The sequence below is a fragment of the Gallus gallus genome, chromosome Z (genome assembly GCF_016699485.2).
Source record: "Gallus gallus isolate bGalGal1 chromosome Z, bGalGal1.mat.broiler.GRCg7b, whole genome shotgun sequence".
Taxonomy (NCBI): Eukaryota; Metazoa; Chordata; class Aves; order Galliformes; family Phasianidae; genus Gallus; species Gallus gallus.
The window spans coordinates 27,298,572-27,325,038 of NC_052572.1; the positions used below are offsets into that span (position 1 = coordinate 27,298,572).

Sequence of the window (26,467 nt, forward strand, 5' to 3'; positions counted from 1 at the left end):
CTGGGCTGAGGCGGGCTGCGGTGCTGCTCCGGCTGTCGTTGCTGCTGGAGGCGGCTGTTGTTGTTGTTGTTGTTGTGGGTGACGATGAGCAAGGGGGTGAGGATGGGGGTGAGGAGCAGCAGGAGGAGGAGGAGGAGGAGCAGGAGAGGAGCGGTTGTTGTTGATGGGTAACAGTCGCCAGGACTACGGTGACTATGGCGCTTGATTCACAAGGCAACGGTTGCTATAACTCACAAAAGGGAGAGAGAGCGAGGGAGGAGGAGGCGGCGGCCCAGTCGGAAAGGCCCGGAAGAGGCGGGGCCTACCCTGAGTGACGGCGTGGGGCCGAGCGCTACCTGCTCCCTCCACCGGGCTGGGCACCGGCCGCCGAGCCCCGACTCATCCGCCGCGCCAGGACCGCCCGTGCGAGACGCGCGGTGCCGGCGGCGCAGCGCGAGGGCCGGTAAGGCTGCGGCGGTACCGGACCTAGGCTCGGGGCGTGGCCGCGCGGGAGCCGCCTGACGCCATATCCGGCGGGCGGGGGTTGGAGCGCGGACCCGGCGCGCTGCCCGCCGCGGGGGTCGTACCGCGCCCGCTGTCGGTCGAGGGGCGGCCGCTGTCGGTGGAACGAGTGGGAAGTTACGCCTGGTGGCGGCTGCTCGCCGCCCCCCGCGGCGGCCTGTCGCGGCATCCCGCGCCTCCGTCGAAAAAAAAAAAAAAAAAAAAAAAAAAAGAAAGCAAGCCACCGCGGGCTATGGGGGAGCTGCCCGGCTGCCGCCATCTTGAGGCGGGGAGTATGGCGCGGGTCGAGGCGGGTCGGTTGCGGCCATCCGGCGTGGTCTCAGCCGGCCGTCTCTGGCGAGGCGTTGGGCCGCAGTGGGGCCGATTGCTTGGGGCCCCGTCGGTCTCCCTCCATCCGCCTCATCTCGGTCCCGGCCTCGAGCTGTGCGCAGCCGGTGGGGCTGGGGCGGTCGTGAGTGCAGAACAGAGCGGTTGAGTCCACCCTGCCAACAACCCCGCGCCTCTGCTGCGTTGGGATGTGTGTTTAGGGGACAGGCGAGATGGAGATTGAGGCCGTTTTCTGGCCGTATACAGTTCCAGCACATCCAGTGGGTAGTGCAGTGTTCCTTTGTAGCCCTGATACATCCCCACCTGCAGCTCTTTGCTAGCTTGTGAAGTGTCTTTGCATAGCTCCTGCAGTCTATGGCCAGCAGTGCTTGCCTGTTAGCTATGGAAGGCACGTAGTTAATTGAGTTCTATGCACCCTTCCATGTCCCTTCATCTTACTATTATCTATACACAGCTTCACAATTGACATTTCTCATACCAGTCCCTATAACTACCTCCTATTTGCCTCACAAACCCTACAACTACTCCATTACAGCTGTCCCTAGAGACTGAAATTGTCCTTAAATACTGAACAGAAGTATTTTCAACCCATGAATAGCTGTACTATGATTTCTGAGGCCCAGTGTAACCATCATAGCTCTAACAATTGCCTAGAAAAAATTACTGGGAAATCTGAAAATATGTAAAAATCAAACCTGAATCAACAGAGCATTATGTCTACAACAGAATAATTTTGAATAGTAGAATGGTGCAGTTTTACAGATGGAACTGGATCTTTTTATGGGGAAACTAGTCTGAAATGCTATAGCAGTAATGACACCGTTTGGCTATTCAACCTTTGAATCTCTGGGTGATTGAAGTGCTTACCTTCACTTATCTATGACAGTAGCCTTGTCAGTCAGAAACACTGAGATACAACCATAAAAAGTCTAATAAAAATAGATAGTGTCATCTTATATAGTTCATTTGAAGGCAAACTGTATTTCAGTAGACATCTCTCACCCTATCTATCCAGCAAATAAAAGTTTTTTTATTTAGGTGGTAATGCACTGAAAGCTTGGAGGATTTGTGCTTTCATTGACTTCTCAATTTCTTGTGAGCAACATGGAGGACTGAGGGGACACTGAGTAATTTCAGAAAAGAAAAAAAAAAAAAAAAAAAAACATTGCTGGAAGGATGTGACTAATTCCATGGTAATGCTTTACCAACTTTCATCCTATCCATGCTGGTAAAGAAAGTTTTCGTTTCGAGGATTTTAATACTTGATATTGTATTATCCTTTCTCTTATGTCAGGTTGTTGCTTGCATGCATATTTGCTTTGCTAGGTGAACAGGGTGACCTGTCAGTAAGTTGAAGGATAAAATCTCTTGGCTGTTGGTTTGTGTTCTTAAATCATGGAACTTTGAACTTTTTGATTGAAAAATCATATCAAACCTAGTCAGGCCTTGGCATAAGTGTAATATATATATATATATACACATTTGTTGCTACCCTTGAGTTAATGTGTTTGCAGAATTTTTAAATCTATATTAACATCTCAGTCTCTAAATACATCATCACTCGCTATGTCAGGAGGGTCATAGCTTCTTTTGTTACTGGGAAATTGTTGAATCACTTCAATGTTTTGACCCTTTCATCTATGAAGTTTGTTTGCAGAGCTGTCTGCATTACTCAACTGGGGCCTAACAGAGACTGAAGTTCTGCTTCAAAACATTGCAAATACATATATGTAGATTTTTCTCAAATTTCAGAATTTGAATTTTTGGTCTTTATCAAAGTACACATCTCATCTTAATATTTGAAGAAATGTCATTTTTCCTTAGCAACAGTTACATATTTCTAGATAATCAGTAGAAACACTAAATCACTTCATTTGGCTACTGTAACTAATGATAGTATTAAACAACCTTTCAAATTAAAATATGAAAAAATCTTTTCATTAGAAGTAGTGCTAAAAAACTTTGTAATTTTTATTTAGAGCAAGATACACTGTATTTCTCAAAATAATTTTATGGCTTTGCACACAGACAAGTGAAAATCAAAATAATTAACATTTTTCAACAGTGAATTAAAATAAGATTAGACAGACATCCCCTGTACTTTGAAAAATCTCACTTTTTGCTTTCAGACTGAAAACTTCAACAATTCTACAAATAATTGTTTCTATATGAAGGAATTTATAGTGAAATCTCTTAGGTAGAGAAAAATAACAGAGAAGATGCTACTCCTATCATTTTTTTTTCTGATTATAGCTTTTAATGACATCACTTTTGGATCTTCAGCAGAATTACATTCCTATCCCTCCCTTCTTCTCAGAGAAGAATTCACTGAGAGCAGCCTTGGGAAAAAGGACTTGGATGTCTTAGTGAATGAAAAGCTTGGTGTGAACCAGCGGTGTGTTCTCGCAGCCCATACCAACAGCATCCTGGGCTAGCCATTCCTCATAGTACCTGTGGTGGTTTTAAACTAAAAAAGCAGAGATTTAGATTAGCTAACAGGAGAGAAGTTTTCACTCAGAGGATGATGAGGCGTTGGCACAGGCTGCTCAGAGAAGCTGTGGTTGCCCCATCCCTGGAGATGCTCAGGGCCAAGTTGGATGGGGCCATGAGCAGCCTGATCTAGTGAGTGGCAACCTTGTCTAGGGCAGGGGTTTGGAACTAGATGGCCTTTAATGTTCCTTCCAACCCAAGCCATTCTGATTCTGTGATTCAGGGCTTTTCTGAAATAAAGAATACTACAGAGCTTGGCCATTTCTAACAAGGTCATAATTAATCCATCTGGTATTTCATACAACAAAGTCCATTCTTTTTTTGTTAAATCTGCTTCATATTTTTTTTACATTTCTAAATAGTTTTCAGATATATTTTGTCATTTGTGGCATATCTAAGAAGTACCACAACACATTCCTCTCAGCCGTACTGTGCAGAACAATTATCCATGTATCTTATGAAATAGCATAAAGGCAAGGCAAAATACTAAAGTAGATAAGAGCATTTGAACTGTTTCAGACCAAGGATACATCTTCCCAGTTCATAGAAGTGCATGCCTAAAGAAGTGCAAGAACAAGCACATACATGTATTTCACTAGGTATCTTTGCCACTCTGTGTCTCGGGGATTTTCTAAAACCTTCATAATCTGTCATTATTGTAATATTCAGAGAATTTCTTCCAAGAATTTGTCAAGTCTCCCATAAAACTCCTGCACTGACACCATGTTTTATCAAGAAGAGCTATGCTGTAAGAATAAATGCTGTATAGTAAATGCTGTATGAAAAATAAAAGCCATTTTGCATTCTTTGAAGTCTAGTTGTTGTCTTCTGTCTTTTTTTGTTCTAGTGAATACTCACCATGGGGAGAAGGTGAAGAGGATATGTCTAGATGTTATAAAGAATTAGGCAGCTTAGTACAGAAGTATAGGCTATGCTGTGTGGCTGCTTGTCATGTTTCTTTGATTACCCGTGTAAGTAGACAAGAACATAGTTCTACTTAAGTAAATTAGTTGTTATTAACTGATAAGTAAATACTATTAAACGCCTATGCTTTCTTATAGCCATAACAAGTCCCTCACTGACTCTTGAGCATTTCGTCTCCCTCACGATGCCCTCCTGATTTGGCACTCTGGATACCTGTAGTCCAGCTATGTGTAATAGAAGTTCTCTGAATGCCTGTTAATATATTGGATTTTTATAGGTTCAGGTGGTATTAGCTTGGTCCATAATCTCAGTTTCTTGTTCATGTGAACAGTATTTCCTTTTTATGCTGATTTTTCTTCTTCTATGGAGTCCTTGCCATTTGCTTGGGACTAATGTCTATGTCGGTCTGTACCAGGTAGGTGAGGAATGGGGACTTCTTTGTCGCTTGGGGATCGACTGCCAGTGCAGCCTGCATGTTTGACCCTGAGGGTGAAAGCTGTTGGCCACGCTGCCTCTCTGGCCAGAAGAATCAGTGGGTATATCCACGCTGTGGTTTCTCAGCAATTTGGACACTTCTGCGATACTGCTCTGGAAGTCCTGGGTTCTGACAAAGATGAGTTTGTGTCTTTTCCACTGTACCCTAGCTTCCTGTCCTCTCATCAGCAATTGGTGAGACCACCAGTAGCTGACTGTCAGTTTGATATCTTGCTAATACTCTCTCCACACAGTTTTACAACAAATGTGCTTTCCAGGAATCCCTCTTTTTTTTTTCCCATAAGGCACCCTGTTGACAATTCTGAGTCAGAAGACATTGACAGTACTATCATTTTCAGGGATAAGGAAGGTACAAGATGGCAAGAACTGGAGGCTCACAGTGAAAAGCAAACATAAAACTGATGACAGCTGGCTTTATGTGCATGAGAAGCACTCTGAAAAGTGTCATACACTCTACATTTTTAGATCTTTTGGCTGGTACCTCTGTACTTGCTACACACTAGTGGGAGGATTTAACAGAGGTGTAGCCCTCCAGCTGTGTTTAGGCCCTAGTATCTGTATTAACAATGTAATATGCACATGCTTCCAGTTTTCTTGTATTGGAAAGGTGCATTGAAAAGGGAAGTGAAATTTCCGTGCACCAAAACTGCACTGTGAAAAGAATAAAAGCACAACAAGTGGGGATAATAAGAGATTTGCCTTGGCCGTGCACTGCTGGTATGAGAGAAAATGCTATAGCAGTCATACCCTTAGTTTGGAAACCTGACACATTAATCAGTTTTTAATGTGTGTTACAGTTTGGTTACATTAAGTTCCTTATGGACCAGTATCAAGCACAGCAGTATCAATAATGATTTTTATAATGACATTAATATAAATCCCCACTGCAGTTTTTTGCATCTCTTGAGTAATAACAGTCCAGTAAACAAGGCAGTCATCATTCTTCACTATATGGTATAACAAATGTGAAATCACTGTGTAGGTGTATGTTAGACTACATTATATTGTAAACAAACAAATACAGATTATTTTTTGGTTGCAAGGTGAAATTTGAGATTATGCTAGCCACTGAGAATCCACTTTTCTATGTAAAAATGTGGCAGTGCCAGAGCCTCCTGATTCTAAGCAGTTTTGTACAGATATCAGAGAAGGCATCCAGCTGTCTGGCTTCACGTCAGGCTTTAAAATTTCTCCCTTATGAGCTAAAAGGCAGAAGAGTGAGGGTTGGATGGAATTATCCCCTTGTTCTGTTCTGATTAATTCAATCCACTGCAGAAAGTGACGAAGGATAAAGTAATTAATTGTTCACCTGGAGCTGGTTAGGAATCGTTACTTTCTTGCACTCTGGTGTCCTGTGGGATCAGTGTATGTACTTATCTTTACCACACTGTGGCTGGACTTCGTAACTACTGTGATGACCGAATGAGCATTGCCCTTTCTATGAAAACAGCAACAACAAAACCAGTTAGCTGAAGTAGAAAATAAATGTCATTTTGGGAATGCAACTCACAGCAGTCTTTGTGAAAACTCTATTACCATCTTCACTGTGAACACATAATTTTTTTACATTTTTGGGGGACTGTCCACTCTGAAGAACATATGCCTAGTAGATCTTCATTTGTATTCAGCATGTGGTTATAAATCAAATCACCCACTTGTTTACAAAGATTCATATTTTTTTGTTGAAGCCAAATGGGAATACTTCTTTGCTACACTGGACTAGAGTAGACCAGTATAGGGTCTTTTGGTCTAGCCTTTGCAAACAGCAGCCTGTGTTTGTGTTTTAATGCTTTTAATATAGATTCAAATGCTATCAAACAGATAGTTTTATGAAACAAAGCAAAACAAAAAAAAACTGTGCAGTGGGAGATATAGTATATGATCAAGGGCAGTGTGGCCTGCCTTTGACATAAGTATGTTCAGTTTTGCATGGCACTCTTTTCCCCCATTGCAGTGAGCCTAGAGAAAAACGTATATTCAGCCTCTCGTGTATTTTCATTCCTTTCTTAATTTGTTTGCTCAGATCTGACAAACTCAAAACCTCTTACATACTAAATCTCAGAAACTGTTGCAATTCTGTGTACTTTTGCATTTTGGTAGTATCTTAACATGAGAGGTGTATCAAAAGACTCAGGAGTGTATGGCCCCTTCTGTGTAGGCAGAATCTTATTTACTGGACATTCTGTGAAGGTCTTGAGTTCATTTTCACTGTCATGTGACACCTCTGATCAGCTAGAGGCACCACTGTTTTAACAACCACAAGCATGAAGTCTTTCTGTGCCAACAATATCTAATGACCTTACACAGCAAAAGACCCCTAACAGTGTGGGAGCATCTGAGCCATCTCAGGTGTGCAGAGAACCCTCACCAGCCTGCTAGCAACAGTACCATTGGTAGGACCAGCCAAGAGCATGGGGTGACAACGTAGCGGGCCCTGGACATACTTGGGTTAGTTAAGGCAAAGGTCAGAACTCAAGGAGAAAAGTGAATGAACAAGAAATGTGGCTTAGGCAGCCATTAGAATGAAGAGTCAATAAGACATTTTGGAGTTGTTCTTTGGGGTCATCTTTTTTTATTTTTGTTTTTGCTTGCTTACCCCAAACACTGAGTTTGCTCAAAGCATGTGATGCATAAAATGCAAGACTACCCCTACTGCAAGGGCTCCTCTATCAAAGTATCATTGTGGGGTTTTTTTTACAAGTTTATACAATTTTACTGTGTTACAATCTGTTAAACACCCTTCCATATTTGCACACTTGCACATTTTAATAAAAAATGTTTTCCTCTCATGTTTTCCTGGAATTTAATGCAACACTTGATGAAGAGTATAAAGTAGAGGTTTTTTTCAAAAATTGAGAGATGTAAAAAATTTAAATGTTACTAGTTTCTGGTGGTCACTTTTTTTTTCCTTTCTAATGAGAGTCATCAAAAAGATGCCTCTGAAATATAAAAGTTAACTTTGGACATTTGAGTCTTGAAGATTTTATGGAAAGAGTAAAGAAAAAGAATTTATTTTTAAAAAGATAACTTAAAGTCCTTTCAATTCATTATGCTTGGGAATTACTTGAAATAACTAAATTACTCAAATAAGGAAATAATGTGCTTAGAATTAAGTTTAAACATTTGGTTACTCATACAAGAATTTTTTTGAGATGAAAATATACAATATTAATTGTAGTCTTATTAGAATGTAATTTTATTCTTCACTTAGAAGAAATAACTGAAAAAAAAAACTCTTTTGAACTAATGATTGATGAAAATGGTTGAAATAATGTTGCAGATTATGAACTAGTGATTGATGCTCATGTTAATATGATTATGAATAAGCTATGTACTGTTGGTAAGAGATTTTTTACAGTATTAGTCACGTTTCTGTTTTCTGAAGAAGTGCAGGATGCCTGCACTTACCAATTCATTATATCAAGCACAGACAAATGAAAAAATAAATCATAACCCTAAGTGTGATAATTTAGTAGATAATTCCCATAAAACTTTTATATTACTATATTCATTGAGCTGTTGTTTTCTAAACATAAACATAAATTTCAGATCCTGTTCATTCTTGCTGAGCATTAACTGCTATATGCCAGCTGAGGTATTTTCTTAATCTGTTGTGAATCTTAGAAATCCTATTGCACTTCAGAACTTGGTCTGTGTTTCAGAAGGTATTAAAAGCAATATATGTATAAATTGCAGTCTTACTTTTCAACACTTCTAAGAAAACCATGAGTTGAATTTCTGAATTTTGTTCAAGGTTTTAGATGAACACATTTTAAAATTATCATGGTTAAATGCATGTGTCATGAATTAGAATTATTTTAAGTAACTGTAGCATGTTTTGTCTTTTATTTTTGGCAAGATATAGAGGGAACTGTAAAATCTAGATTGTGCATATTGCTCATTGCCAGCTTCAGTGTCTCTTCAAATACAACATTATCATCCAAAGGAGAATAAATACTGTTTTTGAAAATAAGAGAACAGAACCATCAAGTGCAAAGATTTTATCCAGAATCACACACTGGGCCATTAGAAGAACAAGAAATTTGCATCCTCGTGTTCAGAACTATGATTGGAATATCTGACTTCTGTGTCTTGGTAAGTATCACACAACTTTATATCTCTTTAAAGCAGACATTTCATGTCAAAATTGTGCCCTGAGCTTTCTGCTATCAGAGTTCAGGCACTTTACTGTCATTCAAAGAGTACCATGTGCAAGTTGATGTTCAGTAGCTGCAGAGAGACAATAAGCAATTTTAGCATGTGTTCTAAAAGCTCTATAAAATTGCATGCATTGATTCAGTATAGATGGAAGAGAAGGAGTTTGACTGAAAACATAACTAAAGCTGTGGTCCTGGCTTGTATTTTGGAGAGTATCCATACAATTTATAGGAAGATTTAGTTGGTGTGGGATGGACTCAACGTCCCACTTGAAGGCTGAAACACATGCAGCTCTCTGGAGGTAGCCTGTGCACGTGTTGTGCACTCAAACTTTTTCTCCCGATAAATCCGTAGTGCAGACCATCAGAGTCACAAGGCACTTGACTGATTCCCCCTGGTAATAGTCATTCTTTGGGTCACTGAGAGCAAAACTGTGGGAAAGGGTAGAAGGAGCATCATGGAGGTACGTTTCTGCAAATAAGACTGAAGAGGACTGTAAAAGGAAGGAGATAATATTTCCTAAATGAATGCCTAAAAGAAAACTGTTAAGAGCTAAGTTGTCTTAGCAGCTGCACATCTGATGCCTTTTAATATTAAACATCTTAGCAGACATTATTATAGTAGGTAGAACTTCAAGGATCATAAAAGAATAAACTATCATATCATAAAATGTTTGTTACACGTAATACATTTTTACAAACTGTATCTTATTACACCTTGCCTCTTTTGTTACGTGATACCGTTTTCTATGTGTTACCTCTCCTTGCAGGATGCTGCTGCTGCATCTAGCGGTTGAGTTGTACAGCAAAGGAAGGCTTTATGGCAGTGTGCAAAGATTAGGCATGGGATGTCCCAGTATCCTCAGCCACACATTTTGTATGTAAAGACTGCCACACAGTAAGTGAACTATAGAGACAGCTCCGTGTTTCAAATGAAAGTTTAATCATGGCATTTCTGGAATTCTAAGCATAACTTCGCAAATTTAATATTCTTTCAATCTGTTCTTTGGTAGGGAATTTCAAAAGAATAAGCATCAAAGCTAATTCTATTGTCATTTATATTCATAAAACATCAAACTCTCTTTGACTTTTAGGACACATACTCATGATTATATGTACCTCTCTGTTTGTCTGCAAACCCTCAGAGCCAGGAGAGTGCTTTCATACAGCTTTAGTATAAAGGTTTATATACTTCCTCAATAGTTGAGAGAGTAGTTAATGGGAATATTTAGGAATGGGATTCTTGAATGTAAGTACTATAAGATATATATACTAATGTTGGTATATGTTTTCTTAAAAATATAAAACGTTGTGTATACAGCAATAGGAAGTTTACAAGTTTTCACGAAACGTTTCCATTGTAATTAGTTTGCATTTTTTCCCTTTCTCTCTTTTGGAGAGATCTGTGTGTCTGTTCCCTAGAGATCTCGGGATTATTCCTCTTCAGCCACTTTCAGCTGAAAATAATTTTTTCCACATTTTCTGTTTTAATACATGATGCAAAATCACTGTTATTGTATTGGATTCTTCACTCAATTTATATTGCATTTTCCTCATCTAGGTTCAAATAGATTTAATAAAAATATAAAAAGTAATATCACTGGTGTTGGCCCTTTTGATTAAGTCTCCAGGCTTCATTGTTAGGAAATCTATGAAGTTATTAGTTTACTTAGCACCACAGTTAATTTCAAAGTATTATTTTTTCACTGCACACCAAATAAAATTTCAGTTTATGCTAATAATTAATGTACAACCCTACCTGAAAAGTGACTACATAATAAGACACCTTTTTTATTAGACAAGGACTCTATGTGTACAGACAAGATAAAGATATGGGGTGAGCCCTGGAAATCTCATAAGCGGTATGGAGATGGGGAAAGAATTATATTAGACATGAGGAAAAACTAGCCTTAGCAGTTTCATGTAAGCAGTGTAGGAGTTCTGGTCCTTTTACTAAAAGAAGAGCCTAGAAATTGCTTCTCCTAAAGATAAAAGAGTTAAAGGCAGAGCCTGAGCAAGCATTTGCTTGCTTCTTTTTCTGCTTCAGGAGGAAGCAAGTGGTTTGGGGCCAGAACAAGTGCAGTTGCCCATTACAGAGGGTAGCTTGCCAGGCACTGACTTTCTCCAGTGCTCCCTGGCCTTTTGTCCTTATTGGCACACATTTACACTTCCTTTGAAAACACTCTGACAAGGGCAACCAAAGAGTGAGTGGTAGCAAGGCAGAGGCTGAGCAGCACTTAAGAATAATAAGAAATAAATACAACCAGAGGAGGAAAATATCTGGAAGCTACTCCAGGGCTGGTCAGTTACACGGTCAGTGTGGGAGCAGCTGTATACTAGTTTAGGGAATGCGCTGTTCTTTTAGCAACCTCCACTGCCCAACTAAATCTACCTTGCAGTGCCTGAGATCCAAGATGTACAGAAGTTTTGAATGCATAATATGTCAGGTAGCCTGAATATTCTAAGGTATGTTTGTGTGAATAAATCTGTGCAGACAGTGACTGCTGCCCAGCAGTCATATTCTAATTTCTAGTTGGTGGAACAATAAAGGGAGAACAGGGGAGTCAGCTCAGAAGTGTCACAAAGCCTCCCCATGGGACTTCTAATAAAGCTGTTCTGACATTTACGAGTGGATCTTCAAATATGAGAAAACTGGAGTTCTTATATCAGTCCAAAGCAAAATAAACATAAAATTGTCAAGCCTTCAGAATCAAACTTCCATAGCATATGCAGCTTTAACCAAGGAAAACAATCCCTAAGGACAAAGATGGTCTGTCACCAGAAACATACAAGAAAAATATTCAATATCTATTTCATATTGGACGAAATAATTCTGCCACAGCATCCAGGATAAGCACCTGTCTGTCAAATGACAGAGTAGGGAACCCATCAAAAGATGTGGATTGATAGTGACTGTCAGCCTTGGAAATCTGAAATACAGATTCCATTCTTTTCCTCACCAAGATAAACTAGGGGAAACTGAGTCCTGATCCTTTCTATTTGACAACGCCAGTAGCCATGAGGCAGATTAGTGTTTGTGTGGCACACCAGACTTTTTTTACTTTCGTAGCAGCATTCATGGGAGCCAGTGTAAAAAATATATATATATGTGCCAGCTTAGTGAAGTGAAAATAACTAGTGGGAGAGGACTTAAGAGAATTCCAGAAACGCAGGTAGGAAACTTCATTAGTCCTGGTGCTGCTGGAAGATTTTTATCTATTTTTACGTTTAAAAAACGAATGTAGGAAGAAGCAGTTAGCAACATGGTAGTGCATCATCATGTTTTTCTTGACGTGTTAACCAGACGGAATGTGTCTGCTATAGGAGAATATTAGTTTAGTAGTAATATCTCCTCTTCCATATCAGTAGCAGAATGTCACAAACTGCAGAGAGAAAGTGAGATGAAAGAAACAGATGATAAGGAAATGCTTTTTCACGTCTTTTGAATGTTAGTTTCTATTATGATGGATTTCACAGAGTCAGAGAATCGTTTAGGTTGGAAAATGCTTTCAAAACCACCAAGTTCAATTGCAGCACTGGTGCTGATTTCAACCAGCCTAGCCACGTGAAAAGAACTAGTCTGCTTCCACACAAAAAGACTGTTGGAAATCTTCAAAATGTTAAGAAAGGCTATGCTTGTGCAACTTCAGTGTACTTTTGCAGATATTGTCTGTGAGCCATATGATCCCAAAAGTAATGTAACTTTTAAAGGCCATATTTCAGCCTTAAATACATGTGAAGTATTTCCTATTGTTGTTCAAAACGGTTGCATTAATTTCCAACCATTTCAAGATAAGGGCTCTGCTTTTGCATTCTCTTAAACGCCATTGGCCTCCTGCAACATTTTCATGGTCTTGCCTCTTTTACCGTTCCAGTCTTTTTTGTGTTTCTGTATCCCATTTACACAACTTCTGCTTTTGAGTTAGACTCCCAGTGTACATCTTCCAGTGCCTCTTCTGTTCCTCACACTTTTTAACCTGTAAGAGTATTTGACAGTGCCCATGTTTATACCTCCTGTTTTTCCCCATAAATAGAATGACAGCCAGTGCTGGTAATCTAGCGGGTGGCAATCCTAGCAGGGGGTTGAAACTGAGTGATTGTTAAGATCTGTTCCAACCCAAGCCATTCTATGAGACTATAATTAATGTTGCTGAGGTAATGTGGTAACTGGAGTTGGGATAGTTTTCAGGGCAATTCTTATAATTAACTTCTGGGTTTTTGTGTTTTTTTTCAGTCTGTTTTCAGCTGAACTAGATTAGCTTATATGGCAATCTGAAAGCAAGCATGAGTTTTAGAGAAATATACAGAAAACTTGTCCATCCAACTGACTTCAACCCTACTGAGAGTAATGGGAATGAGTGGACATCTAACAGAAAAACTAAAAAAAAAAAGAAAAAAAAAGAAAAAATAATAATGTTGCCTGTTGCATTCTAAAATGAGCACACCATGAGTGTTTCTCATTAGGGTTTAAACTAACTAACTAATAAACAAATGGAGACTAAGAGCTAGGATGTCGCAGAAAAAGTCTGCAGTCTATCTAGGTGCAAACTTGTGCATTATAATAATGATAAAATAATTTTAAATTCAGACCAAGGTCGAAATAAGAAAACATTTAGCAGTTTGTCTGTAGAGGATCATATAAATTGCCTGAGGGCTAAGGCAAGTGGGAGCATTTATGTAGGCCTTAGGAATGCAGTGAGACAGTTCAGAACAGACAAAAATAAAGGTTTTTTTAATATATATTAAAAGACCACATAAATTTAAACTGGAGGAAGCCCTTCTACAGCTTACCGGGGTTTAAGTGATTACCTCAGCACTTGATTTATGTCATCCATTATCAGTTGTGATGCGTAATGGGAATGGGTCATCAGCTGAGCCAAACTTGTAGCCCAATAGATTGCTCTGGAGCCACTGCCTATACCGCCTATACCTAACTAGTTCAAATGCCAGTAGCTCTCACAAAATGAATCAGATTTTTTTGAGTCACTGAAACAAAACCTTCTACTGTTAGTGTTATTGCTACTGAAATAACAGTGAACTGTTCTTTCACAGGAATCCTTCTATTATGCCATATAAAATGCCAGATCATGACCAAAAGAGAGGTAGACAAAGCAAAATCAGGTAATATTAAGAATATTGTCATTTTAATATCCCTCAAATATGGGTATGTTTTGTTTTCCTTAAGTATTAGTTTTATTTATGAGTTGCTTTTTTTCTTTCTCAAACAGTAAAGGAGAGATTTATTGGAATGACCGAAACAGTGAAGAAATGCAGAGAGAGGTAGGAGAAGTCTCAGTACAGCCAACAAAAGCTCAGTGTGTCTGATTTAGGTAAATGATGGGGTTCCACGTGAGTCTTTCCATTTTTCATAGCATGGGAGTGTGGCAGAGGCCTGGGAGGCCAGGGAGGAGGAGGGCTCAAGAAGCTGTAATTTGCAATCTGTGTGATAAGTCTGCACTGATCCTGACTTCACAGAACCAGCTGAGAAGCTTCTAGGGGTCAACTAAATGCAGTCTTTCAGCCTACTCCTGGTGTTTCCCCTGCAACATGATCTTCTTCCAATTACTCCTCTGTTACATTTTAATATTATGTTTATCATAACAGAAAACTGTTTGGCCACAGATGTGAAATCAGTAATAAAACAATTAGCAGAGGCATGCTTTCATTTCCTTTACAGTATTAAAGTGAATGGTAGTCCCATATTTAAGGGTAAAGGCCATGATTTGATATTAAAATGAAAAGAGGCAAAGTAGTTAAATTAAGCACCAGCAGTCACCAGGGAGCCTGACCTCTGCAGTGTTAGATGGAGATTTGTGAGCTAACTGGCATTATACTCGGTGGGCTCACGTCGCAGAAGAGCATCACAACAAAACTGTAATCAATCCTACTAAGACTCAGATATGTGTATTTTAAAGCACTAGTGTAATTCAGCACAGTATTAGTATTATTGTGTTTCAAGTGAAAATAAAATCACAGCTGCAGAACTAAGCCTTCAGATCTTTTTGATTGTACAAATGATTTTTTTTTTTTTTTTTATGAAAATTGGAAAAATCCTTACTTAAGACTGATCTAAAAAATATTTGGCTTTCCTTCCACGTTTAAATAAAGGAATTTATCTTTAAACCTTTTCTAATGCTGTTTTTTGGCCTGAAAGCACTTTTGACTTCCCTCAGGATTGTTTGTTTATTTGTAGCAAAGCAAGACCTATCCCTCCCATGTAAAAACATAACATTACATTGTATTTTAATTGCAGTCAGAGAATACATCTAGTAAGATTACTTTCATTTCTAGATGTCTGTAATTGATTCTAGAATTATGCTTAAAGAATTTATAATGTTCTTCAACTCTGAATGTATAGTATCACCTTATCAGAAATGTTCATAGCACACTGCTAACTATTACCCAGCCTTACACAACCATTCACAAACAGGCTAAATATGGAAACGAGGTTCCGTTGTGAAGCATGATATAAGCAGGTAACAGTATGGTAATAAATTAAGCTTCTATATGAATGCAGTTAACCTTGTCAATTAAAATTGAAACTTAGGGAACCATCACCCTCTGCTCATTATGCTCATTCTAGCTGCTACAAAATATCTGTTACCAACAAAGCAGGTTGGTCTTGTGTGGAGCCAGATGTTGGACTCCATAATCCTTGTGGGTTTCTTCCAATCTGGGATATTCTGTATTTCTATGGTTAGATTTATCCAAATTTTTCAGGTATGACTGTACTAATTTTGATCTGCTAGTATTTGAAAAAATACTACTAAAATACTATTAAAATACTCTGAAAAAAGGAAAGTGAATAAAACAGAGTTTTAAGAGAATACTGCCCTAGTTTCAGATATTTATCATTATCATTCTGAATAATTTAATGTACAAATTTTAAATTGACTTTTTTCAAGACAGCAGTTCTACAAAGGACACTTAGCTATTGAACAATAATGAATAAAGAGCTCCACACATTTCCTCATCTGCTTTTGCAATTGTTGAAATAAAAACAACAAAAGAGAAAGAAAATGTTATTTTGTGTAGCACTGGGCCTTACAACAAAGGCTTTTGGAATTATTAAGTTTGATTTCCTTAACCAAAATCTTCCTCATTGCTGATCACATTTTGCTAGATCTCTCCTCTTGAGATTGGTCCTAAATAATGGAGAAGATACTTAACAGATGCTTAAGTAGGGCCTGTGCCTTTGTATTATCAGTGTTACAGAACTGGCTGAGCCATGTCCCCCAAAGTCACCTGCTGTCAGCTGGTGACTTGTGGTACCAGCTCCAGCATCTCCCTGGCAGAAGAAGTGGAGAGACGTGCAGAAAAAGTTCTCTTTTTTGTCTTGACTTGCTGCCCACGTTTGGATTAATAGCTATAAGGATGTTACTGTAGGGTTCTTGATTCAAAGGGATACATTTAACAAGTAGCTACACAACTTCTGAAATAGAAGAGAAATGCATGCTGGCTGTGTAAACTAAATAACCATCTAAACAAACTGAATGTGGTAAGTCAGTGGCCTCATAGAGTGACTTTGATGTGTCATCTTGTCCTTCTGACACTTTCAGTAATTACTAGTTGGATTGAGGTTAAATGTAGAACAGAAGTTTCTTGTCAAAAGTGAGCAACTCTTGGAGTGTACTCAAAAACAAAAGTAAAGGTATGTCTCCTGGGCTGAAAGGAGCCATCTGTGGTACAGCTACTAATCTTTTGATGTTTCATGAAATCTGTTTTGGCTGGAAACTCTGCTGAAAGAAGCTGGTGCCCCTAGTTCTGAAGGATTCATGAGAAGAGCCAAAACTTGTTATGATTAAAAGAGATGGCAAAGATGATCAGAAACAGTGTTCATTGGCTGTGACAGAGCTGTTGCTCTGTAGTGTTGTTTTTCCTTTTAAAGAGGATAGCTTTAAGAAAAATAATAGCAATGCTATGTAGTTCTCATTGCTTCTGATCTCAGCTGGGCCAGGCTTTGGGTAAGTGATGTTGTATTGCCTGTAGGTCTTACTGTCATGAACGGGCACCTCATAAACCCTGTCCTGTGTGGAATGGTGCATGTAAGTGTTCAGCAAAACAAATAGAAGGTGTCTTACCATGTTTCCCAAACCTAAGCAGATGAATGACACTCTGAAGTTGGTATGATCAACCCTACACCTTTGCAGTCTTGAGCGCTGGACTAACTGCTCAGAGCTGCTTTCAAGCACCATCTGTTGTCACATGATTCTGCATGCCAGATCCTCATAAAAAAGTCTTTCTTGGTTTTAGAAACTGAAGAGTGAAAAAGTTATTAGAAGATTTCAAACCAAGGGAACTGAATATGTAATGAGCACAATGAATTAAAGAAGCATTCTATGCTCTCTGCTTTTCATAGCCATGGATTGAACACTCCTCTGCATTAAGATAAGAATTTTTCTCTTTGCATGGAACAATAAAGAAATCTTCAGTGACTTTGACTTATTGGCTTTTTAAATTTGTAATGTGTTGTGTTTTCCAGTCGTGCTTTCCAATGGTTTCTGCACTTGCAATCATGTAATGACTTAAAAGGCTTGGCTGTCATTGAGATGATACATTTCTAATTTTGATTATGTGAAAGGTTGGAAGGTATAGTTCTTACTTTACCTAAAACAAAGGCACACACACATACACACACACACACACACACAAAAACAAATTCTCAGGAATTTGGGCCCCTTGATGTCTGAGAAATTCAGTTGGCTATATGGCTTATAATCTATGAAAGATGAATGCATATGTACTAATCAGCCTCTCTGGGCTTTTTGATACATTGGAGAAAAATGTAAAAATTGGGATGCTGGGAAAGACATGAGGATATGTATAAAGCCAGAAGAAGACTTATGTTCTGGTTGCCTACTAAACATTCAACAGAGCTGATTTTACAATGTCTGTCACTCACAGGGCAGAGTCTGCTGCGTTAAGGTGGCAAGTTAGAGAATCTTCAGAGAAGCTTCGTTGAAATACTTACTCAAAACATCGGGAAAAAAGAACAACACAGTAGTCATGATGCAGCTCATAGGAAGTAAATTGCGGTTCAGGCACGTGTTGTAAATTCTTCTTGTGATAATTCTTCAACTTATATGAGTGGTTCTTACATTTTTTTATAGCATGTGTACTCTTTCCTTTTAATTATATTCATGAATTTCTTTTCTAAAATAATGAAGACAATAGATTGATCACAGCCTTCTTATATATCCTCTATAACTTCAAGTTGAGAGACAAAGCTTAAGTACTCTTTAGCACATCACTTAAATAGGTAATCTGCATATTTATTTCACCAGGACAATGATGAAAGAAAAAAACTGTCAGCCTGATTGTCATCTGCAAAGATGTACTTCAGATATCTCAGCGCAGAAGATGATGGAAATAGACATATTTACATTAGCACCACCTTCAGTCCAAGCATGAATAATAGGATGCCTTACTGTTGCATACACGATACTCTGAAGCTGAGTGTATCATTTCAGAATGATACCATTCCTCACGACTGAAAGAAAAAATACAGGGAGGAAGAAACAAACAGCTTGTGCTGACAAACACTGTCAGTTCTGTGTTCTTTCTTCTTCTCCCTTGAGCACTTTGGTAACATGATGTGAAAGCCACATCCTTGTATGTTCATGTTTTGTTCAGGAACCATCTGCCAGGGACTGGTAAGAGCTGAGTGCCTACAAACACAGCTTCTTTCTGCAGAGAAACTTCTCTCTCAGCTGTGAAAAAGCCAGCTCCATCTACTGACATTTCTGTCTGCTCTTCAAACACCTTTGAAGGAATTACTCAAAAGTGGCATCTAGGTCCATTTCCCACATGAAATGTGAATCCCAGAAACACTGAGAAGGTATTTCTGAGCTTAAGAGCTATAGATGATCAAATCATTCTGTGTTCAATTTGGGTAGGGTCTGGGGTGGGGAAGGAGAGGACATTTCTTTTTTAGGACATTTTCTTTTTTAGGATTTCTCAGTCATTCTTCACAGTTCCTGAAAACAAGACTCATCAGAAGGCCTGCCATGAGAAAGTCTACAATCAGAATGTCTACTAAAAAAAGTACGCTCAATTACACTCATAGTGAGTTATTAATTTGATTCTGGCCTTTCTCAGTTCTGAAGCGTTGTGTTTGTTCACTTCTTAACATCATGTTTTCTATGTTGCAGATACTCAAATATTTTGATATGTCATGTAGAGCGTATTGTGTTTTCCAAATCATTTTTCCAGAAACGACACAGAATTTATAATGTTAGTTCACCATGCAACATTAATATGCTTGGTACATCAGGCTTTCTTTTTTCTGATTCAGTACCTAATGTGTACTCAACCTCATTCAGGTAGTGCACTTGACTTGGATAGAATCAGGGTTTGTATGTGAATGACTCTCAAATTCTGAGCAAAACTTGGTTTACAGCCTCACAAGAATTGCTTTTGGTTGCCGTGAAGCAAGTCAAAGCCACTGAAGGCACGCTTTGGGTCAGATAATAAAACACAATCATGCTGAAACTCCTTTATAAAGGAGCTGTGTCCCTGTGCAATAAATGTGTTGGGTTTATCGATTCAATTAAAGCCTTTATATTCAGGTGGGTAAGGCACTGCTGGCTTTTTTTTTTAATTTTTGAGCAGTTTCATAGAGGTAACTATGGATCAAGTCAAGAAACAAGGGATTAAGTGCAAGTGGAAGACAGAACTAGATGATAGGCAGATTTTGCAAAAATATGAATTCATAGAGCTATTTTGAAGAAAAGAAATGTTACTCCTCCACATATAGGATTCATGTGTGCTAAGTCCACTACTACCACTGCTCAACAAAATGGGATTTTTGCATATCTTAATGCTTTTCACATATATGTACAAAATTCTGTAACTGGCTTCTGATCAAACCAGAAAACTCACCTACAGATCTCTGAAGATTTCCTCTTACATGAATAAATCATATAAACCTTAGCAAATGCTTTCTGAGCTGCAGTGATTTTAGAAAAATAAGATGTAATTAATGTCAACATAATTCCATTAGCCTGTATATCTTACAGTTTTTTATCCCCTTCCTCTGTTGTTGAATATTACAATCTCCTCTGCCATCTGAGTGAGAACATTAAAAACTTGAATTTTGTTACAGGTTTATATTCTGCTATTATTAAATCACAGCATGAAATAAGTTACTGTCAGTACACTGACCCATAGAAGATAGTGCTTCAGAAGAAGATACTGCTGCAGAAGGTTCTGCTCCTTTGCAGTGCTAAGTGGTAAAAATGGACAAGTCTATTTTCCATGGAAATTTAATTCAGCAGGTTCAGAAAGTTTCAGAAATCACAGCATCATATCACTAACTGTTGAAGAATTCTTGAAGTTGGAGGGAGTTTGGGGCAGAAAAATAATGAAAACTTAAACTCTGAGTACATTTATCTTTTACATGTCAAAAACAGAGTGGGCAAAAGTCATTTCTGCATAAGCTTGTACAAATCTTTTTCCGTTCTCTCCTCCTTTCACCCCCCCAAAAAAGACATACATTTAATTATTTATTCTGTAATCCTGCTTTGCCAGATCTCTGTTTCTTGAGCATCTTCAAGCTACTAACAACATGAAAATATTTTGAAATATGTAACAGAGAATAACCCTCCAAAGTGGGTACTCAATCATTATTTAAAATCTCATTTGATTTTCAATTTTGTTTCCTTGTGGGTTTTTTTTTTTTTTTTTTCATTTTTTGCACAGAAGATTGTTGGTGGTTGCCATGGAAATTCTAATTGATTCCTTTCTACAGCTTTTGCAGCCTTTCAGAGGGAAACCCTTCTTTATACCATTTTAATTACAGTAGAACAAATGATCATACTAACTGCTTTTCAGCACTGTTATGTGGCATCATCTTCAACACAGTCTTTTTTTTTTTAAATGACCAAATTTTTATTAGGACTAATTCTTATATTTTTTTTCTGACTAACGTCTGTAAGGTATGGCCTGTCTTAGCTATTCACACAGGTTAAGAACATCTTATAGTATCTGAGATATCATCATTTTTGTCTGTAAATATGTCAACAGTTTCTTCTCCCTGAGCAAAGCAAATGTTGTTTCTATTAATCTCTCTTCAGCCTGCTGATGCAAATACACTTTTACTAACTTGTGGTGTTAATCACCTGTCTTTGATGTGCAGCCGTCTGGAAGCTTCTGTCTCTCTTTGACCAACTATAAAATATTCATGACTCTTTTCAGTTTTAACTTCACCATATTTTACTTCTTCACCCTTAGAAAATCATCTCTCTCCTCTACTTTGCCCATAGTAGTAACCTTGGCTGTATGTTTTTCATGTTTACAAATAAATATTTCCAACTACTTCATCATGCTTACACGAAACTTTCAGTTAATATCTATAGGGCTCATCTCCTTTGCAAATGTGACCATAAAAACAAGGAGCTCTGCAGAGAAGAACCTAGGTGTCCTGAGGGACAAAAGATTGGCTATGCATCAATAGTGTGCCCTTGTGGCCAAGAAGATCAATTGTATCCTGGCATGCATTAAAAATGGTGTGTCCAGCAGGGTCCTGCCCCTCTACTCTGCCCTGGTGAGGTCACATCTGGAGTACTGTGTCCAGGCCTGAGCTCTGCAGTTCAAGAAAGAAAGGGAACTTCTAGAAGGAGTCCAGCAAAGGGTCATAAAGATTATTAGAGGCCTCGAGCATCTCCTGTATGAGGAAGGGCTGAGACTGAGGATTATAGAATCATAGAATCATCAAGGTTAGAAAAGACCTCCAAGATCATCTGGTCAAATCATGCACCTACCACCAATATTTCCTACTAGACCATGTTTCTCAGTACAACATCTAAATGTTTCTTCAATACCTCCAGGGACGGTGACTCCACCACCTCCCTGGGCATTCCATTCTAGCACCTGACCACTTTCTCAGAGAAGAAGTATTTCCTAATGCCCAACCTGAGAGAGATCGGGAATGTTCAACCTGGAGGAGATTGGAAGGTGATCTTATCCACCCTTATAAATATGTAATGAATGGGTGTCAAGTGAATGGAGCCAGGCTCTTTTCAGTGATATCCAGTGACAGGACAAAGGGCAACAAGAACTAACTGGAACAGAGGACGTTCTATATGGGCATGAGGGAAAACACTTTACAGAGCACTATTCAGAGAGGTTGTAGAGTCTTCTTCTGTGGAGATGTTAAAAACCTGCCAGAACACTTCCGTGTGTAGTCTACTCTAAAAAGCCTGCTCTAGCAAGGAGTTGACTAAGTGGTCTCCAGAGGTCTCTTCCAACTACTACAACTCTGTGATTCTGTGATTCTTGATCCTTAGCAAAACAAGGAAGGCAATCATTAGAACCACTACATTTGATTTTTGTTTTGTTTGCACAATTAGTAATTATCAGGGTGGCCATACTCAAAATGCCATTGTGAATGGAGTTAAATCTGCTCAGTGGCCAGTCACAGATGGTGTTCCTGGGGATCAGCACTGGGACTATTTTTGTTTACTATGTTTATCAATGATTTTGATGAGGGGATCTAGTTGGACCTTCAGGAAGTTTGGAGATTACATGGAGAGTTGATCTGCTTAAGAGTAGGAAAGGTCTGCAGAGGGATCTGGTCAGGGTAGGGTGATGGACCACATTCAGATGTGTGAAGTGATTGTCCACTTGTACACACCACTACTGAGACTTTACCTCAAGTACTGTGTTCAGTTGTGAGCCCATCACTACAAAAAGGATACAGATACATTCAGAGAAGAGTAACAAAGGCAGTGAAGGGACTGGAAAACAAAACATATGAAGAGTGGCTGAGGGACCTGGGGTTGTTTTGTCTGAAGAAGAGGAGGCTAAAGGGAAATCTCATAGCTCTCTACAGCCACCTGAAACCAAGTTGTAGTGAGGAGGGTGCCTGTCTCTTTTCTCAGGTAACGAACGGTAAGATTTGAGGCAATAGTTTTAATTTGCACCAGTTGAAATTTAGATTGGATATTAGGAAGAATTTCTTAATGTTTAGAGCAGCTAAGCACTGGGATACAGTACCCAAGGAAATGGTGAAGCTATCCTACCTGGAAGTTTTTAAGAAATGTGCAGACATAGCACTTCAGGATGTGGTTTAATCGTGATCTTAATGAGGTTGATGGTAGGACTTGCTGATCTTAAGAGTCTTATCCAACTTTAATGATTCTATACATATATATATACACATTTCTATCTAGTATAGTTAATATATATGTATATAAATATATGTATCTAAAATATGTACCTATGTTTATTCTTAATTATTTTCAGTCTTAAATCATATATAAATTAAAAAAAAATCTAAGGAAAGAAAAAATATAGAAGGAAAATAACAAGCTTGTCTTTTTTTTTCCTTTTTCTTTTTTCTTTTCTTTTTAGTAGTAAAAGTACTAGGAATAAAATAGAGCAGTATTCCTAAACAGAAGCCTACTTGTTTCTCAAAAGGAGGTAGAATTGCAATAGTGTAATTGTACCAGAAGCTATTCAAGTGGTGCAGATGACTTTGAAAAAAAAGGCAGGATTGTTTTCCATATTCATTTTCACAGACAGGTGAAACAAAACCAGGTTTATCTTAAGACAGCTCTGCAAACTCAAAACTAAACCAATGCAAGTATGTAGTTACTTCAGATATTTCTTGCCCTGATCCTGCACCGCCACTTAAAGGCCCTTTCCTTCCTTGGCCCCTAAGAAATTAGTGTCTGGCTCTCCACTGTCCAGTTGTCTATGTCTTGACTAAGTTACACACACTTTGCTTGCCTCTGAACCTATCAACATAAATCTACTTTTGCTTTTCTTTATCTTCCCATCACATTGTGCAGCTCCATTTCACAGAACTGCATGCTCAACTTGCATGTTCTCAACTCTTGAGTTGAATTAGCATTACTGCTCTTGTGCCACAGTAGCGAAATGGTAGTTTATGAGCATACTGTGCAAAGAATCACATACATGTTAACTAACTAAGGAAAGTTAGGAGTCCATTGTCACTTTCCTCATTGAAAGCACAGATCATGGAAAGTCTATTTTTTGTTGCAGACTGAGATTTTGTTGAACTATCACCCCTTTAGTCTTGTTATCTCCTATTTGTACTGCTGAAATACATCATGGCCAGCAATTTTATGGACTGTTTTATAACAGGGTCTGATGAAACTTTAACATCATTAGTCACATTATCAATATGTGAAGATAATTCTTTTTAGATTCACAGAAGTTACCAAAGAGCTTTTCTAAATAGAACTTGAACATTTTAAAAATAAATCTGAGGCATTAATGCTCAATAATTATCTTGTCTGTTAACTCATCTGCTGCTTTATCTGTAATGTTTTCTCTTGAACTTTTAACAATATGGGGAGGATGCTGTTTGTTTAAAAACATATTTCTTCAATAAAATTCTGGGTGGTTTTGAAGGCTTTTTTCCTCTTCTAAATCTTCACTTGGAGGACGTACATTTTGAAGAGCCAGAGATCGCTGGCGATTTTAAACTTGAAAGTAGTTTTTAGTTATGTTATTGTACAAGAGCTCATGAATTAAGGCATAAATATTTTTCAACTTCTCTAAAGAACAAAATGACAATTGTGTTACTTTTCTGTATTAAAATAGTATACTTTTTTTTTTTTTTTTCTGCCAAGGTATAGCACTGACTTGGAAATGTACCCTCCTGGGAGTGACTTTCTAGGTGTATCTGGAGAGGGAAGTTATGAAGCTGTGCTGGATCCCACAAAATTTGGTACAGTGGTTCAACAACATAGTCTAAGAGGCAGTGCATCATCCAAGAAATGTCATCTGACTTCACTTTAGGTTTTCACTTAGATTTTATAATCAGCAATCTGTAATCAAGAATCATTTCATCAAAAGTTCTTTTCAGAATGTAAGTGTCCCATTTGTTAGTTTCTAGCTTTTCTTCACGTAGTAAGTCTTCATGTCTATGTACTTAATGAGGTGGTAGAAGATTATATTTCTTAATCACATTGAAGGCCAAAAACATGAGTGGATGTATAGACAGTTTATTCAGTTTGCTCACAGTCTAATAAGAGAAGAGACAGATGGGCGTAGCAGATGAAAATGATAAAATCACAGAACCACAGATCTGCTGAGCTTGCTTGTTATTTCTGGAGAACACCGAGCACCATCCCAATCCTGATCAGAGTGAGGTACAAAAGGTTGCATGAGGCTGTGTCCAGTCAAGCTTGAATATATCCCATTGTAAGGAGTCCAACTCCCTCATTTTTACTCACTCCATCTTTTATTTATAGTACGTAGTCTGAAATCTTCCTGAACCATGATGGACGGTCCCAGGGTTTTGACATGGAGCAAAGTTTTGTGCTAGTTTGAAGAACAGATTTAGAGAAACATTCACTCTTCTAGTACATGTTTTGATGTTTAAGCTTCATGAAAGCAAACTGGAATGATAGCAAATGAGAGATAAAGAAATGAAGCTTTTAAAAGTATTTTATATGTGTTGGAATATTTTTGCAGGCTTGCAGCTGGAGCCAGATCCTTTACTAAATAATAAAATTGTGTCTGAAACAGTTTTCTGCATCTCTAGAACGCTCTTGCTTCAGAAAAAATCCCTTCAAAACTTGATTTCTGAAAAGAAGTTAGATAATCTAGAGTCTTGGCTTAGAATTTTGCATGCAACACATAAAAACATCTGTTTGATTATCTCTCTCTGAAGATGTATTACAACAAGGCAAGAACCAACAAACAGAGAAAGAACCAGCATGGCTTCACCAGGGGTAAATCCTGCTTGGCCAACTTGTAGCTTTTTATGATCAACAGACAAGGGAAGAGCCACTGACATCATCTATCTGGATTTCAGCAAGGCCTTTGATATGGTGCCCCACAACATCTTTCTCTCCAAATTGGAAAGATATGGATTTGGGGGGTGGACTGTTCAGTGGGCAAAGAACTGGCTACAGAATTAAGTCCAGAGAGTGGTGGTCAGTAGCTCAATGTCTGGATGGAGATTAGTAATGAGTGTCAGTGCTGGGACTAATACTCTTCAGTATCTTCATCAATGATGTTGACAGTGTGATCAAGTGCACCCTCAGCAAGTTTGCTGATGACACCAAGCTGTGGGATGTGGTCAATACACCAGAGGGGTGGGATGCCATCCAGAGGGACCTAGACAGGATTGAGCAGTGGACTCAGGTGAACATCATGAAGTTCAGTGAAGTTAAGTGCAAAGTCTTGCACCTCAGTCAAGGCAACATCCACTACCGATACAAGCTAAGGAATGAAAGTATTGAGTTCAGCACTGCCAAAAAAGACCTGGGGGTACTGGTGAATGAGAAGCTGGACATGAGCCAGCAGTGTGTCCTTGCAGTCCAGAAGGCCAACTGTATCCCGGGCTGCATTAAAATAAGTATACTCAGCTGGCTGAGGGATGTGATCCTGGCCCTCTACTCTGCACTGGTGAGACCTCACTTGGAAGTGTTGTGTCCAGATGTGGAGTCCTCAGTACAGGAGAGACATGGAGCTGTTGGAGCATGTCCAGAGGAGGGCCACAATGATGATCCAAGGAGTAGAACATCTCCTGTGAGGATAGGCTGAAAGAGCTGAGGCTGTTCAGCCTGGAGAAGAGTTGACAGATAGCAGCTATT

The 26,467-nt window shown here is 38.7% G+C and overlaps 1 protein-coding gene and 1 long non-coding RNA gene across 10 annotated transcripts in view; one reads left to right on the plus strand and one right to left on the minus strand.

Moving 5' to 3' along the window:
• Positions 1-473, minus strand: part of RFX3 (regulatory factor X3) — a 130,960-nt gene extending 130,487 nt beyond the window's left edge. For 4 of the 8 annotated variants that reach the window (XM_015280206.4, XM_040656271.2, XM_046905747.1 and 1 more), the window contains exons 1-2: positions 336-473; positions 1-223 (exon numbers count right to left, since the gene is read on the minus strand). The gene's annotated coding sequence lies outside the window, so the exon portion shown is untranslated. The other 4 variants (XM_046905748.1, XM_004949060.5, XM_040656273.2 and 1 more) reach the window with 2 other exon arrangements.
• LOC769359 lies at positions 288-17,329 on the plus strand. Of its 2 annotated transcripts, XR_003072253.3 has the most exons (5): positions 288-442; positions 4,166-8,832; positions 9,665-9,792; positions 13,947-14,015; positions 14,123-17,329. It is a non-coding gene; the product is annotated as an uncharacterized LOC769359 (long non-coding RNA). The 2 variants fall into 2 exon arrangements; XR_005843096.2 differs by having other exon boundaries at positions 288-8,832.
• Positions 17,330-26,467: the final 9,138 nt, after the last annotated feature.